This window comes from Castor canadensis, chromosome 15 (assembly GCF_047511655.1).
Source record: "Castor canadensis chromosome 15, mCasCan1.hap1v2, whole genome shotgun sequence".
Lineage (NCBI taxonomy): Eukaryota > Metazoa > Chordata > Mammalia > Rodentia > Castoridae > Castor > Castor canadensis.
The window spans coordinates 55,967,739-55,986,055 of record NC_133400.1 but is presented as its reverse complement, the minus strand read 5'-3'; the positions used below and the strand labels follow the sequence as shown (position 1 = coordinate 55,986,055).

Genomic DNA, 18,317 nt, shown 5'->3' with positions numbered 1-18,317 from the left:
CCTAAAGGTACTGGAAACTATGAGCCCTGAAAAGTCACATCCCAAGACCAAAAGGCAGTGAGCAGAACTCTACAGGAACCTGAACAGATGGAAGCAACAGAATACATGGAGAAATGTCTGCAAGTTTGTGACCCCAAACCTCTCTTCTCCTCTCCTTTCTTCCACTCTCCCCAATTCAAACCACCTATCAATCACCAGAACAATGCCTTAAATATCAATGATCCCTCTCTTTTTCTTCCCTTCCACAACTCCCCTTCACTACTAAGAATTCCAATAGATGAAGGGAATCCCAGTTTTTCTTCATCCTCTTTGTTCTTCAGCTCTGAGTACTTTATATTTGTTTGTCTACTTCTCCAACATTTTCCCATGTATATATTACTCACCTGATCTCTTCTAACAACTCTCACCTGTCTGTTAATTAATGCCTCAGATTAGTTTAATCACCATCCTCTCTTACCAAATAAAATTTTCACCTCTTATTAACCTCAAGAACTTTCCCTCTGTCTCTGATCTACCACACTCCAATTACATTTAAGCTTCTAGTACCACAAAGATTCATCTTTGCTCTAATTGGAAGCCAAACATACTGGAACAGTAACAGTAACTGCTCTTCATCAGGGATTACTGCATCCTCAAGGCTGCAGTTCAATTCCTGAGGAAGCTTTAGTAGCTGAGCCTTTTTTTCCCTGTGTGGAACAGGGGAAAAAATTCAACATCTTGAGAGTAAGAAGCTAAAAGGACTGATATTGAGCAATTATTACCCCATTTTGAGACAAGAAAACACACCAGAGCTCAAGCAGCACCCAGTCCTGTACAATGCTTCATAAATCCCCAACTAAGGGAACACAAGGGACTAGAACACCAAAACAAAAAAAAAGAAAAAAGAAAAAAAGCTCAGATGAATAAATCTCAACACCACAAAAATATGAAGAACAAAACTGTTCCCCCTCAAAAACTAACTCTACCACTAAGGATCTAAACAACAGTGAACAAAAGGAAACACTAAATTTGTAATTCTAAAAAATAATAGAAAGAATGATTAATGAGCTCAAACAGGAAACACAAAAGTGTAGTCTCTTCAACAAATGTTGCTGGGAAAAGTGGTTATCTGTGGCAGAAAACTAAAACTAGATCCATGCCTATCACTCTTCACTAGTATTAACTCAAAATGGATCAAGAACCTGGAACTCTGAAGTTAATACAGGAAAGAGCAGGGAATACTCTGGAAGCAATAGGTACAGGAAGGTAATTCCTCAGTAGAACACTAGTTGCCCAGCAACTAAGAGAAAGAATGGACAAATGGGACTACATGAAATTTAAAAGCTCTGTACAACAAAAGAAATGGTCTCTAAATTAAAGAGACCACCCACTGAGTGGAAGAAAATATTCACTGGCTATACATCAGACAAACGACTGATAACCAGAAAATACAGGGCACTCAAAAACCTAAACTCGCCCAAAATTAATGATCCAATAATGAAGTGGGCAACTGAACTAAACAGCACCTTCCCAAAGGAACAAGTCCAAATGGCCAAAAAACACATGAAAAAATGCTTACCATATCTGGCCATAAAAGAAATGCAAATAAAAACCACATTAAGATTCTACCTTATTCCTGTTAGAAGACTTATCATCAAAAACACCACCAACAACAAATGTTGGTGAAGATGCTAGAAAAAAGGAACCCTCATACACTGTTAGTGGGAATGTAAGCTAGTACAACTACTTTGGAAAACAATATGGAGGCTTCCTAAAAAATTAACATAGGTCTGCAATATAATCCAGCAATATCACTCTTAGGGATATACTCAAAGGAATGCAAGTCAGGTTATTCCAAATGCACTGCACACCCATGTTTGTTGCAACACTATTCATAATATTGTTATGTAAACAGCCAACATGCTACTACCAATGAATGGGTTAAGAAAATGTGGTATTGATACACAATAGAATTTTACTCAGCCACAAAGAAGAATGAAATCTTGTCATTCACAAGTAAATGAATGGAACTGGAGAACATCATCTTAAGCAAAATTAGCCAGGTTCAAAAGGTCAAAAATCCTATGTCCTCCCTCATATGCAGATTATACACCTAAAACAAATGCAGTAATGTTATAAGACATGAGTCACACACTAAGGGGAGAATGCACACAGGAGAAACAAAGAAAGGGAAAAAACCCAAAAACTTGAAAATGTTTGAGAGGACCACTGTAGAGGAGCTAATAAAGTAATCTTAAACTGACAGAAGCCACTATGGGAAGGTGACCAGGAAGTAGCGAAGAAGTCTGGGAAAGATGAACCACTTCAGGTTGTAATACACAAGTGCACTGAAACAATGCTAGGAATCTCTCTGAACACCCATCTTTATCTCAAGCTAGCAAAAATGCTGTGTCTTTCTTATTACCTCTTATGTTTTCTCTTCAACAAAATTGGAGTAGAGGGCAGAACAGTTCTGCCTAGAAGTGAGGGGAGGAGATGTAGGGATGGGGAGAGAGATGGTCTAAACAATGTGTACACATATGAATAAATGTATAAACAATTAAAAAAACAAGAGTCTGATCCCAAAGAGTACATGTATAAGCAACTAAAAGAGCTCAAAAAGAATTCACACAAACAGATGAATGAAGTTAAGAAGACCTTGCAGGATATGAAAGAGGAACTCAATAAAGATATAGAAATCCTGAAAAAGAATCAGTCTAAAATGAACATCCAACATCCCAAATAAAAATCTCAACTGAAAGCATGCCAAATAGAATGGAACAAGTTGAAAACAGAGTACCAGGAACAGAAGACAAAGTAGAAGAATTAGATCCATCAAAGAACAGGAAAATTTCCAAAGGAAAAACCTGAATGGAACATGCAAGACATCTTAGACAACATGAAAAGAACAAACCTATGAACCATATGTATAGAAGAAGGACAGATGCAAAGTAAAGTCATAGATAACCTATTCAATAAAATAATAGCTGCAGACTTCCCCAACCTTGAAAAAGAGAAAAACATCCAGGTACAAGAAGCTTACAAAACACCAAACTATCAGGACAAACAATAAACACCCCCAGATACATCACAATCAAAACAAGGAAAGAATACTGAAAGCTGCAAAACAGATAAGGCAGTTTCTAAATAAAGTCAAACCCATTAAAATAGCATCAGATTTCTCAACACAAATTCTAAACGCAAGAAGGTCATAGAAAGACATAATGCCTGCCCTGAAAGAAGACAGCTGTCAACATAGACTAGTCTACCCAGCAAAACTATCCTTCTTAATTGAAGGAGAAATTGTCTCTTCACATATCTACTTTTTTTGCTTCTAGATGAGAGGGGATAAACTTGAATTATCTTTGTACAAAGAGTAAGATTCTATGTGGAATCCCTAGAACCACAAATGAATGATATTAAATTTTTAAAAGATACTCATTGATCCTTCTATGACCACATATTATAACAATATATAGTCATTCACTTAAACATATGAAGCAATTAAAATCAGGGTAACAATATGGGCATTATCTCTGTAATTAAAGAATTTGAAAACACATAAAACACATAATTTCAATTGTATACATAGGAAAGAAAATAATTAAGAAAAATAAAATACTTTATATTGTTCTAGTGACAAAAATTATATTTTTGTGACAAATAATTCTAATAAATTATTTTCAAATGAAGTCCATTTATCATAAAATTAAATAGAATTCATGGTTGTTAGATTTGGCAGTATTGGGCTTCGATGTCCAATTCTTATGTTTGCTAGGTACGCACTCTACAAATTAAGACATGCCTCCCACATTTTTTGCTCTTTTATTTTTTTTTAAATGTTCTATGTAACCCAGACTGGCCAGGAAACATCTGCCTATTCCAGGCTTTCATGCAGAAATATAAAGAGCAATGCTTTTCCATGATGAACTATTTTCTTCCCTACGCTCATGTGAGTTAAAATAAGAACAGCAAAACCTATCATAAGTAAAAGAAGAAAAAATGAACAATATGTGGCTAATACAATTGACAGTCACTAAGGGATGACATAACATCAGTATTCTTCAACAAAAGCAATTTAAAAATAAAAATTATCTAACATACAAAATGGTTTTCAATTCCAGCTCATACTTCATGTAGAATTTGAAAGGCAGCAGGGAAAAGAAACAGAGGTGAAAAACACTATAAAAAATGGTGATGAATTTCACTGTGAGTAAAGAAGTAAACTATAAGTTTAAAATTTATAAAACTAATATGAGACCCCTTTAGCTAACATAAGAACATATAACCAAAAAATCAGATTATGAAAAACAAACAACAGTCCATTCTATAGTGGAATTAAATCTTATCATACACTATTGTTTCCATTAGTGAACCTAAATAAAGGCTTTTCTACCTGAAGTCTGGTTGCACCATATTCCAATAAGTACAACTTAATCTTTTTGTACTAATATAATATTTCCTACTTAAGTCACTTTTCCCACTCTGAAACACCAATAAGGTTTTGAGAAAGTGAAAAATGTCTGTATCTTCCCATCCTATCAATTCCATATAGACTTTCATCAATGTAAAACAGGAATTCTGCCATCTTTGACTGTTTTCCCTTACAGCAGGCATAAGCTGTGTGAGGACACCCTGCAAAACAACAGTTTCAATTTATTATTTTTCTATATTTCTCAAAAGAACTGAAAGTCTTAAAGGATCCAGTGTAGGTATACCTATAATGACAAGAGCAAATACACAGTAGCCTCTTCCTTCTCACCTCGCTTGGCTTTCACATGTGCCACTCCTTCCATGTGAAATGTTCCTCCACATGAACCCCAGTACTCTCCAAAACTCACTCAAACATTAATTGGATCCACAGACATTTCCTTCTGTCACAGAATTTCTCATGCATTGTGTATCCTGTGTCCTTTATCAGGTGTTTGGGAGTCATGTTATTGTGCCCATCTAATCCTAATGGCAGGGCTGTATGTTTTATGTCAACAGCCTCAAATCCTAAAACACAGTGTAATAGTATTCAGTATTATTATTGAGTGAATTAACTAAATTCTCTTCTGTAGAGCAGGGTTTCTCCATCCATATTCCAACTAATATTTACTTTTCCTGAAGTAATGATTCAACAGAGATTCCAATCATCCCTTTCAGAAACACGACCAAACTGGGTATGACATATCCAATGTCAGTGTCTTTACCTTTGCCTAACATCAATCCAAAATGCAATTTAAAAGCCTCATAACAACTTCATGAATTTTCCAACACCTATAATTTTATACTCCATTTGTATTTAACTCTCCAACACTGTTAATTAAATAAATAATTATTTTCACAGGATAGTTGAAACTGAACTATTAAAAGGACTCTTATCTATTCTCATGAAGCTTATGGTTGTCAATGACTATTGCTCCCAGACTGATGATTCCAGGGGACTATGAACTTAACAGACACTCTGAGGTCAACTACTACACAGCTTAAAATGACAAAAAAATTTTGATTGCTACTCTTCTGCAGGAGGAAAAACAATCCCTGCTTATAATTGTCATCAAGTGAGCTGGTGAGCTGAATGACAAAAAGGGGATATGAAATCTATATGAGATATACTTTTATTTATGACAATACAACTAAAAGCATATTTCTCAAGACTTTCTGAACAGTAGTGAATGACTAAAGGTTGGAAGAAAAGGGGTATCATTCTGTAAGCCAAGAGATAAAGCCAGTAATTCTCCTTTAACTTTTCATTAAACTGCAGAAGTAGAGGAAGACAGATGAAATCTAAGCTAACATTTTGGGATTTAAAACATTGGAAGGAGTAGTATCCAATCAAACACCACTTCTAAAGATTTCTTAAAGTTTTGAGATCTCTAAGATCATATATGACAAAAATTTATTCAGTATTGTTTAGCAAGGAGGTGTGCCAGAATCTCAAGGAAATATTTTAAAATCACCATATCTAGTCCAAATTAAATTTACTGAGTCACACTCTCCAGGGGAAATGTGCACTTGCAAATTTTCAAACAATCCCTGAGTCAATGAATTGCACCATTTTACTTGAAAAGTTGAGAAGACTTACTTAACACTCTTCATCTACAGACAACTGCATTTCATTTTCTTGGTAGGATCAGAACATGGATCATTCAATTCAAAATACATCCTCAATTCACTACTCAAAGATACAATATAAAATATGTTCCACCTCACAGCAAGACATTGTAGAAATAAGAGTTGTTTTCGGCTCTTACCTAATTGGTTGTTTCTGCCAGTAACAGACATTAGTAAAGTGTTTTATCTTCTCTTGGGCTATACATTAAAATTACCAACTACAGATTGAGTCTGCTTTCCTCAGAATACTCCTAAAATTAATGTCCCTGAAAGTTTGTGATTGAAGTTTTTTCTTTCTCAAACTAAGAATCATCATCCAACAAAGTAAAGAACACCACTACATCAATACACACAATGTGAGAATTTGTTTCCAAAAACATACAGACAACTCTTATTGATATTTTCCCTCAATTACCTCTTTTCCAAATTTGCCTGCATATTTTTATCTGTTTCCCTTTCCATTTGTTCTTTTCAGCTTGACCACCCAAACTGGATCCTTTTGATCCAGCTTTCCCCAGCAACAAAATTTCCATGTACTAAAACTACTTTTGCATTGTTGAGTTTTAAGATTAAGCTGATTTCCAAGACAAAGTTAGGCTTTCTATATTGTACTATGCTAATCAGGAAAAAAAATCTTCTAATTAGTAAAAAGCACGCTGGAGTAAAAATAATTCAAAAATAACAAAAGCTTTACCTTTTACAAACTCAGGGTTTTCAAAAATATTTTCCATGAATATATATAAGAAAACTGTGTCCTCAAATACTATTTTCAAACTGTCAATACTTAAAATAAAAATCTTTCACAAATAAGTTATTTCAAAATAATTTTCATTCAAATGCTTGAGCATTCTATATGATACATCCTCTCTGTTAAATATGTGTATCCCACGATTAAAATACATTTTAATCGTGTATTAAATGTATACATTTAAATACATTTAAAAATTTGGGGAATAAGGATGGGAAATCTATACCTTGGATTTCTCATCTTTATTTGCTTTATATGCAAGCAGTTTGGCAGTCATTGAGGTGTTTCCCATAGAAACAGCATGGTAGAGGGCAGTGTTGCCCCTGGAGACTTTCACATTTGGATCCGCACCAGGTTTGATCAGAACAGAATAGACATTCCTCCTGCTCATATTGTGAGGCCTGATGGTATTGAACCAAGAAATGGTTGTAAGTTGAAAACATTTAAGATAAACATTCTACATGTTTCACCATTTAGTTCTACATAAATGAATTCTTTTCATTTTTAAGTGTTTAAATCAAATCCATCTCCCGCTGAAATTGTTGGCGTCCACCAACTTTATCAAAGCATTGCCAAGTGAGTCAATATCACACTTCCTCTCTACCAAGACAGTGACAACTTCTGGATGGCCATAGGCATAAGCGTAATGAAGAGCAGTCCTGCAAAAATGAGATGATTGTAAAGAAATTACACAGCATGATCTCAAATCATACATTGTTCATGTCATTGTAAACATTGAATAGCATACAAATCCTCTACCACCAAAATAAATATTTTCTTCTGAAAAAGGACAATTCGTATTAGTGTATTAGTATTCCTTATTACAAAAAAGACAGGGGAATTCCAAGATGGCGGCTAGAGGGAGGAAGCAGAAAGCGACCCTCCTATAGTGAAATCTTGGAGAGACGCTGGAGACACACTTTGCAGGCATAATCACTGAGAAAAGGCATAACTTTGACTCCTCCACATCTCCAGCCGGCGCAGAGAATCTCCACTTCACGTTAAACGGAGAACCGAGGAGGCCCCCGGGCCGCCAGTGGCCGGCACCCATACGGCTTGGGAAGACGCGGACCAGGTGAGCTTCGCGGTACCGCGGTTCCCCCACAGACAAGCCTGGGCCAGAGCAGCATAGCCCCCTGGACAGACTGACATCCACCCGGGAAAAAAAGAGAAACTGAGTACTAAGCAATAAGAACAGTTAAGACACGCTGGAAAGAGGGTGGGGCGCCCTGAGCGCTGAAGATTGGGGGAAGGGAGCCCTTCCCGGGACTGTAAATAAACGAGCCGGGCGGGCCAGAGAGGCTCTGGCGGGAGCGGGGCGCGCCAGCAACCAGGAGCGGGACAGCTTGTGAGAGGAGGGAAGACCCACTTCCCACGTGAACTGTAAACAAACACGCAGGCCTGACAACGCGGGGCAGTGTCGCCTTTCCCAGTGCTTGGAAAGGGAAAAGCCTGTAGCAGAGGCCCCCCTCCCCCGCACAGGAGAACTCTGAGCAAACAAAGCCTGTGGGACCAGGTGAGTGCTAAGCTCACCCCAGAGATCTGCATAAATAACGCCACCAGCTACAGGCTGAGAGCAGCAGGCAGGCAAGCCACAGCTGCAGATACCACTCTCAGAACTGCCTCCGGACGCTTTTTTTTTCTTTTTCTCCCTACCTTTGATGAGAGAACAACCGAATTACACCTGCAAGCCGAAAAACTTACTGAAACTGTATTGCATTTGAACTGGGGACACTTGGTGGGGCTTTTTTTTTTTTTTTCTTCTGTGTGTGTGTGAGTGTAGTTTTGTTCTACTTTGTGCATCCCCTTTGATGAGACAACTACAGAACAACATCTGAGGCACCAACTCCAGGACTGGAGATTGAGACGGACATCCAAATTATTAAGACTGAAATTGCATTGCATATAAACTTGGAAGTTTTTTGGTTTTTTGGTTTTTTTTTGTTTTTTTTAATTTTCTATTTTCCATTTTATTTTAATTCATTTTTATAAATAGATATTACTTTCATATACTTATTTTTTATTTTTTTTATCTTGGATTTTCAATCCTCTCTCTGTCACTCTATTGTCTGTTCAGCTTACTGTCGATTAGTACACTAACACTCCCTGTTTATACCTTTGAAACTCTCTTGTCTGATACCTTGTTCTGCTTTCTCCCTCTTTTCTGTATATTTGTTTTCCCCTTTTCTTTAACTTCTTGCTTTCCATCTCAGCTCACTCTTCCATTCTCAATATTACCATTGTTATTATTACAAGCTAGAAAATACTTAATTACACACAGTACAGGGACAGTAACAACACCAAGGACAATGACAGGAAGACAGAAAAAACAAGGAAACCAGTTTCCCCACAGCAAAAAATTAGTACAGGAACCAGAGGGGAATGAAGAGAACAGAAACTCAGAGCCAGACTCCAACAAAATGAAGATAAACTATGCCAAAGGACCCAATGAAGCCTACAAGAATAATTTAAAAGAAGACATACTACAAGTACTCAATGAGAATTTTATAGAGATGATACTGGATAGGGTCAACCAAAATGTACAGGAGACACTCAAGAAATTCCAAGACAATAAAAATAGAGAATTTGAAAAAGCAAAAGAAGAAATAAAGGAAACCATAGAAGCACTGTATAAACACCAAAATGAAAGAGAGAACACAATGAATAAATGGATAAATGAACTCAGGACAAAAATAGACAACAATAAAGAAGAAAACTGCCAGGATATGGAAAACCTCAGAAAAAAGAACGAAACAGAACTGCAAAACAAAACGGAAGGCCAATCCAGCAGAATAGAACAAACAGAAGACAGAATCTCAGAACTTGAAGATGAAATGGTAATTAAAGGAAAAACTGAAGAACTACTAATTAAACAACTCAAGACCTGTGAAAAGAAAATGCAAGAACTCACCGACTCCATCAAAAGACCAAACTTGAGAATCATGGGCATCGAAGAAGGAGAAGAGGTGCAAGTGAAGGGAATGCGTAATATATTCAACAAAATAATAACGGAAAATTTCCCAAATCTAGAGAAAGATATTCCCATACAAATGCAAGAGGCCTCCAGGACACCAAACAGACCAGATCAAAATAGAACTACTCCACGACATATCATCATTAAAACAACAAGTTCAGAAACTAAGGAAAGAATATTGAAGGCTGCAAGAGAGAAAAAACAAGTAACATACAAAGGTAAACCCATCAAAATCACAGCAGACTTCTCAACAGAAACATTAAAAGCAAGAAGAGCGTGGGGTGAGATCTTCCGGGCACTGAATGAAAATAACTTCAACCCCAGGATACTCTACCCAGCAAAGCTATCATTCAAAATACATGGAGCAATAAAAGTCTTCCATGATAAGCAGAAACTAAAACAATATGTGACCACAAAGCCACCATTACAAAAGATTCTGCAAGGGATCCTGCACACAGAAAGTGACACCCAACTTAACCATGAAAAGGCAGGCAGCACCAAACCACAGGATAAGAAAAAGCAAGACAGTAGAGAGTAACATCAAGTTAGGTACAAACAATCAAACCTTCAAACAACTAAGACAACTAAATGGCAGGAATCACCACATACCTATCAGTACTAACACTTAATGTTAATGGACTTAATTCACCCATCAAAAGACACCGTTTGACAAAATGGATTAAAAAAGAAGATCCAACAATTTGTTGCTTACAGGAGACTCATCTCACCGACAGAAATAAGCACATGCTTAGGATGAAAGGCTGGAAGAAGATTTACCAAACCAATGGCCCCCGAAAACAAGCAGGAGTAGCAATACTTATCTCTGACAAAGTAGACTTCAAACCTACATTGATCAAATGAGATAAAGAAGGACATTCCATACTAATAAAAGGGGAAATAGACCAAAAGGAAATAATAATCATCAATCTGTATGCACCCAATGTCAACGCACCCAATTTCATCAAACATACCCTGAAAGACCTAAAAGCATATATAAACGCCAACACAGTGGTTGTAGGAGACTTTAACACTCCATTATCATCAATAGATAGGTCATCCAAACAAAAACTCAATAAACAAATCCAAGATCTAAAATATGCAATAGATCAAGTGGACCTAGTAGATGTCTACAGAACATTTCATCCAACCTCTACACAATATACATTCTTCTCAGCAGCCCATGGAACCTTCTCCAAAATAGATCATATCCTAGGGCACAAAGCAAGCCTCAGCAAATATAAGAAAATAGAAATAATACCGTGCATACTATCTGACCACAATGCAGTAAAAGTAGAACTCAACAACAAAAGTAAAGACAAAAAACATGCAAACAGCTGGAAACTAAATAACTCATTACTTAATGAAGAATGGATCATCGATGCAATAAAAGAGGAAATTAAAAAGTTCCTAGAAGTCAATGAAAATGAAAACACAACCTACCAGAACCTATGGGACACAGCTAAGGCAGTCTTGAGAGGAAAGTTTATAGCCATGAGTGCATATATTAAAAAGATTGAAAGATCCCAAATCAATGACCTAATGATACATCTCAAACTCCTAGAAAAACAAGAACAAGCAAATCCCAAAACAAATAGAAGGAGAGAAATAATAAAAATAAGAGCTGAAATCAACGAAATAGAAACCAAAAAAACCATACAAAGAATTAATGAAACAAAAAGTTGGTTCTTTGAAAAAATAAACAAGATCGATAGACCCCTGGCAAACCTGACTAAAATGAGGAGAGAAAAAACCCAAATTAGTAGAATCAGGAATGCAAAAGGGGAGATAACAACAAACACCATGGAAGTCCAGGAAATCATCAGAGACTACTTTGAGAACCTATATTCAAATAAATTTGAAAATCTAAAAGAAACGGACAGATTTCTAGATACATATGATCATCCAAAACTGAACCAAGAGGAAATTAATCACCTGAATAGACCTATAACACAAAATGAAATTGAAGCAGCAATCAAGAGTCTCCCCAAAAAGAAAAGTCCAGGACCTGATGGATTCTCTGCTGAATTCTATCAGACCTTTAAAGAAGAACTGACACCAACCCTCCTTAAACTGTTCCATGAAATAGAAAGGGAAGGAAAACTGCCAAACACATTTTATGAAGCCACTATTACACTTATCCCAAAACCAGGCAAAGACACCTCCAAAAAGGAGAACTATAGGCCAATCTCCTTAATGAACATTGATGCAAAAATCCTCAACAAAATAATGGCAAATCGAATTCAGCAACACATCAAAAAGATTATTCACCACGACCAGGTAGGCTTCATCCCAGGGATGCAGGGGTGGTTCAACATACAAAAATCAATAAACGTAATAAACCACATTAACAGAAGCAAAGACAAAAACCACTTGATCATCTCAATAGATGCAGAAAAAGCCTTTGATAAGATCCAACATCATTTCATGATAAAAGCTCTAAGAAAACTAGGAATAGAAGGAAAGTTCCTCAACATTATAAAAGCTATATATGACAAACCTACAGCCAGCATTATACTTAACGGAGAAAAATTAAAACCATTCCCTCTAAAATCAGGAACCAGACAAGGATGCCCACTATCTCCACTCCTATTCAACATAGTACTGGAATTCCTAGCCAGAGCAATTAGGCAAGAAGAAGGAATAAAAGGAATACAAATAGGTAAAGAAACTGTCAAAATATCCCTATTTGCAGACGACATGATCCTATACCTTAAAGACCCAAAAAACTCTACTCAGAAGCTTCTAGACATCATCAATAGCTATAGCAAGGTAGCAGGATATAAAATCAACATAGAAAAATCATTAGCATTTCTATACACTAACAATGAGCAAACGGAAAAAGAATGTATGAAAACAATTCCATTTACAATAGCCTCAAAAAAAATCAAATACCTAGGTGTAAACCTAACAAAAGATGTGAAAGACCTCTACAAGGAAAACTATACACTTCTGAAGAAAGAGATTGAGGAAGACTATAGAAAGTGGAGAGATCTCCCATGCTCATGGATTGGTAGAATCAACATAGTAAAAATGTCTATACTCCCAAAAGTAATCTACATGTTTAATGCAATTCCCATCAAAATTCCAATGATATTCATCAAAGAGATTGAAAAATCTACTGTTAAATTTATATGGAAACACAAGAGGCCACGAATAGCCAAGGCAATACTCAGTCAAAAGAACAACGCAGAAGGTATCACAATACCTGACTTCAAACTATATTACAAAGCAATAATAATAAAAACAGCATGGTACTGGCACAAAAACAGACATGAAGACCAGTGGAACAGAATAGAGGATCCAGATATGAAGCCACACAACTATAAGCAACTTATCTTTGACAAAGGAGCTAAAAATATACGATGGAGAAATAGCAGCCTCTTCAACAAAAACTGCTGGGAAAACTGGTTAGCAGTCTGCAAAAAACTGAAACTAGATCCATGTATATCACCCTATACCAAGATTAACTCAAAATGGATCAAGGATCTTAATATCAGACCCCAAACTCTTAAGTTGATACAAGAAAGAGTAGGAAATACTCTGGAGTTAGTAGGTATAGGTAAGAACTTTCTCAATGAAACCCCAGCAGCACAGCAACTAAGAGATAGCATAGATAAATGGGACCTCATAAAACTAAAAATCTTCTGTTCATCAAAAGAAATGGTCTCTAAACTGAAGGGAACACCCACAGAGTGGGAGAAAATATTTGCCAACTATACATCAGACAAAGGACTGATAACCAGAATATACAGGGAACTTAAAAAACTAAATTCTCCCAAAACTAATGAACCAATAAAGAAATGGGCAGGTGAACTAAACAGAACTTTCTCAAAAGAAGAAATTCAAATGGCCAGAAAACACATGAAAAAATGCTCACCATCTCTAGCAATAAAGGAAATGCAAATTAAAACCACACTAAGATTCCACCTCACCCCTGTTAGAATAGCCATCATCAGCAACACCACCAACAACAGGTGTTGGCGAGGATGTGGGGAAAAAGGAACCCTCTTACACTGTTGGTGGGAATGTAGACTAGGACAACCACTCTGGAAAAAAATTTGGAGGCTACTTAAAAAGCTGGACATCGATCTACCATTTGATCCAGCAATACCACTCTTGGGGATATACCCAAAAGACTGTTACTCCAGAGGCACCTGCACATCCATGTTTATTGCGGCACTATTCACAATAGCCAAGTTATGGAAACAGCCAAGATGCCCCAGCACTGACGAATGGATTAAGAAAATGTGGTATCTATACACAATGGAATTTTATGCAGCCATGAAGAAGAACGAAATGTTATCATTCGCTGGTAAATGGATGGAATTGGAGAACATCATTCTGAGTGAGGTTAGCCTGGCTCAAAAGACCAAAAATCGTATGTTCTCCCTCATATGTGGACATTAGATCAAGGGCAAACACAACAAGGGGATTGGATTATGAGCACATGATAAAAGCGAGAGCACACAAGGGAGGGGTGAGGATAGGTAAGACACCTAAAAAACTAGCTAGCATTTGTTGCCCTTAATGCAGAGAAACTAAAGCAGATACCTTAAAGCAACTGAGGCCAATAGGAAAAGGAGACCAGGAACTAGAGAAAAGGTTAGATTAAAAAGAATTAACCTAGAAGGTAACACCCACGCACAGGAAATCAATGTGAGTCAATGCCCTGTATAGCTATCCTTATCTCAACCAGCAAAACCCCTTGTTCCTTCCTATTATTGCTTATACTCTCTCTACAACAAAATTAGAGATAAGGGCAAAATAGTTTCTGCTGGGTATTGAGGGGGGGAGCGGGAGGGGGTGGAGTGGGTGGTAAGGGAGGGGGTGGGGGCAGGGGGGAGAAATAAACCAAGCCTTGTATGCACATATGAATAATAAAAGAAAAAGGAAAAAAAAAAAAAGACAGGCAATGTGTGTGTGTGTGTGTGTGTGTGTGTGTGTGTGTGTGTGTGTGAGTGAGATGTGGTTGTTAGAAAAGAATCAAGACCTCCTGGATACTAGGGAATCCTTATACCACTGGGCTACATCCCAGGCCAAGAACAGCCTGTGTGAAAACAAAGAGCATGTCCATTGAATTTAACTTAACTTGGATTTGAATCCTATTTAAGCTGTGTTGCTTACTACATATCAGTTAGTTTTTCTGTGCCTCAATTTGCTCATTCAAAAATGATGATTAAGGAAAAGAATAAGCCATTTCAAAGGAACCATTGCTGACATTAAAAAATATGCAATGTATTTAGACCAGTTTTTAGCACATAACACCTTGACACCTTTAAGATATAATTAAATAGCATTAGTACTATTAAACAAATATCATATTTCTACTAAGCAAAATATGATTGTACCCACTTTGCAGATAAGTTTAAATGATTATTACAGCTATAATTGAAAACATTTCAAAAAATTATTAGTAGAGAATAAAAGATGAAAGAATTTTGTGTAAAATAAGGATACATTATGTGACATATATGTATATTAGAGACATGTAGAAGTATAATATCCATTTTTCCTCAATTTTTCATAAACAATGTTTTTAATTTTTTTCATTTTTCTTGTTTTTACTGAGACCATGCCTCACTGTGTAGTTCAATCTCACCTTGAGTTCCTGATCCTCCCAAATCACTGTCCCTGGTGCTGAGATTACAGGCCTGTACACCACATCCAGAGCAGTGGCTTCAATTTCTGTTTCAAAAAATTGACATACAGAATGTATGCTTTTGATGTGACAGTGAAGCTCAGTGTTAGAATCTGTACATGGCAAACCCCAGGCCATGGCTTCAGCCACAGAGCAACCACCAAAAAGAATGCAAAATTTTGAGCTACCCAAAGTATGGTGCTCTTCACCACCACTAAAGTCTATAAACACTCCATTGTTTATTCCAGTTCTCTTCTTATTTTGGATTAGTTACAAATTTTAGTCTATAGTTCATCAGAAATGTATTGTTGCCACATAAGAACATAGCTAGTTTGACAGACTATGGCATATGTAGCTTAATGGTAGAGCAGTTGCATAGCATGCACCTAGCTTTGACTTCCATCCCCAGAAATGCCCTAAACTAATAAACAAACAAAAACCATCCTAGATGCTTTATTCCAAACTGCTAAAGTACTTTTCATTCATGAATAACTCATATTTTCTAAGTAGTATGGAATATCAGCAGTACCAAATTCTAAAGTCTTATATATAATTGGGTACTTCTAGGTTTTCTATTACATTACCCTCATTTGTCTATTTTTTGGCTAATGAAGCGTTATATTTTCAAAATTAGTGGCTTAACTTTGGTTCGAAGACTAGTGTGTGTTATCTAGAGATAGTTTCTCTGTGTCCTCCTAACCAAAGTTGACCAACCTAAAAAGGGCTCACACTGGGGGAAATGAGACTTGCAATTGAATACCCAGTGAACATAGCAGTAGCAGTGAAAAGGACCCTTTGGGTCACTGTCACAGCTTGCAGGTAACCTTGGCTTATCTACCCACTGTCTTCCTGGCAGTTGAGAGTGAGCTGGATGGACCTACTCATGCTAGCCAAGATGGTTTTCTAACCAAGATCAACCTGAGTAACACTTCAGAACTAAACCAATTGTGATGAAATGGATCTGAGAAACATGAGAAATCTAAGGAACAGTGAAAATGACACCTCAAAATAATTCAGTTTCCCATAACTTAAAGAAAACAAAACACAGAGCAGTCTTAAAAATTTGAGTAAGGTCCCTATATAAACAACAAACATACAAAAGTATGCCTTGATGTAAAATGGATCGTGGATTTTACATGAAGAATTTTGAGTTTTGATACTGAAACGTGACAGGAAATATTCTTCTCCTTATGCATTTTTTCTGCAGTGTACACAGCATTAGGCTTTTTAAATTGTACATTAAAAATAAATGGTGAAATGCTGTTGTTGTGTCATCACTTTTAAATAATAAATACACTACTCTCTAAGGTAACTAGTGGGGATCTGAAAGCAGATAAAGTTTTGGTCTTGGGTTGCTGCTTGGTTATAGTCCAGCCCAGGTAAACAGGACTTAGGTGCTGAGCACCCTGTGATGGGAAGAAAGTCCAACATCCATGCAGAAAGCAGGACCCTGCCCTCCCTGTTCTTCCTGGTATTTTTTTTTTTTGGTACTGGGGTTTGAAAGCAGGGCCTCATGCTTGATAGGCAGGTGCTTTACCAGTCGAGCCTCTCCACCAGCCCTTACCTGCTCTTCCTGTCTCTGCCCTTTACACCATTTTTCCCATAAAGGAGCACTTTCGGCAATTTGGCTACATTGCTTTCGCGTGCAGCCTTGTAGATCTTTCCAGGTTTGTATCCAACGAGGTATTTGGGTACAGGGAGAATATCAGCACTCCGGATCTGTTTTCCAAAACCCAGGAAGGAACTCTGCGGACTGTGGAGGAACGCTAGGACTCCTGGCCCTTTCTCCTAAGGCCGAAGATCTTCATGGCTTCTTCTCCAGGGCTCTCATCCCCCTCGCTCCTACCCTCCCTGTCTCCCATTCTCCTCCTTCCTTCCCTTCTTCTTCCTCGGCTTCTTGCCTCCTCCTGAACACAAGACAGCACTTAGAGTGAACAGAAGAGTGATTATAGAGATCCGAATAATATGGCGATAATCGCAGTCAGACCAATACAGCGATAATAGTGAAAGAACCAAGTCTCTCAGCAGTTTCCCGACAGGGCAGTACAGCTATTTGGCAGCTGTCAACTGGCACGTGCACGTTGCCAAGTAACACAAATAAACGCCAGAACTGGCTTGTGCGTGCACTTGCTCACTTGCCTCCTGACAACAGTGACCTCAACTGGCTAGAGGCAAGGGTGCGCAGTGCGCATGTGCAGAGTCCACTGTCAAAGCTCAAGGGCGGAGCTACATTCCCTTCAACTGTTGGAAATTAGCTCCAAGTTCATGTAGCAATTCAGGGAAGACACTGAGCAGCTTTCCAATGTTGTAGCATAGCAGTTATGTCAGTTAACTGCCTTCTCATTGCCAAGCAACGCCTCTAAACAGAAGCACATGCTTGTGCACATGCAGAGCCTGCCTTCCAACAGCAGAGACAACACCTGGCTCTAGTCCAAGGTGCACAGTGCGCATGTGTAGAGCCAGCCTGTCACGTCTCAGCTGAAGGAGAGAGCTGTTTTCCCTTCAAATGTCAAATGCTGGAAATTAGCTGCGTGTTCATGTCATTTGCAAAAAAGGCAGACTCGTGCCTGTGGGAAAGTAGTGTTAGTACATGACTGGATTTAAAATAGAGTGGAAAATCAGAATGCTGAAGCAGGAGTCTCCAAGAAAACTCAACTAAATTCTAAATCTTCCTGTCCCTCAGCTTATTCCCCTTCCACATCCGCTGGGCTGCACGGGGTGTCCATGAACAACTAGCAGATGCAGGAAGAGAGGTTTTTGAGTGATTTCTCAAAAGGGAGAATTTTTTAGAAGAAACTAGTGCACATCCTCCATTTGAAATATGCAAATTTATTTCTTTTGTTTTTTCCTCAGAAGCATAACCTTTCCAATTTATTGGT

General features: G+C 37.5%; 1 long non-coding RNA gene across 3 annotated transcripts in view; it reads right to left on the bottom strand.

The window, feature by feature from the left end:
• Positions 1-17,574, bottom strand: part of LOC141417461 (uncharacterized) — a 66,990-nt gene extending 49,416 nt beyond the window's left edge. Inside the window, exons 1-2 of one of the 3 annotated variants that reach the window (XR_012442023.1) lie at positions 17,003-17,574; positions 15,400-15,485 (exon numbers count right to left, since the gene is read on the bottom strand). This is a non-coding gene — a long non-coding RNA (uncharacterized lncRNA). Of the gene's footprint in view, positions 1-7,052; positions 7,577-15,399; positions 15,486-17,002 lie in introns of those variants that run through there. The other 2 variants (XR_012442022.1, XR_012442024.1) reach the window with 2 other exon arrangements.
• Between the last annotated feature and the right edge of the window lie 743 nt (positions 17,575-18,317).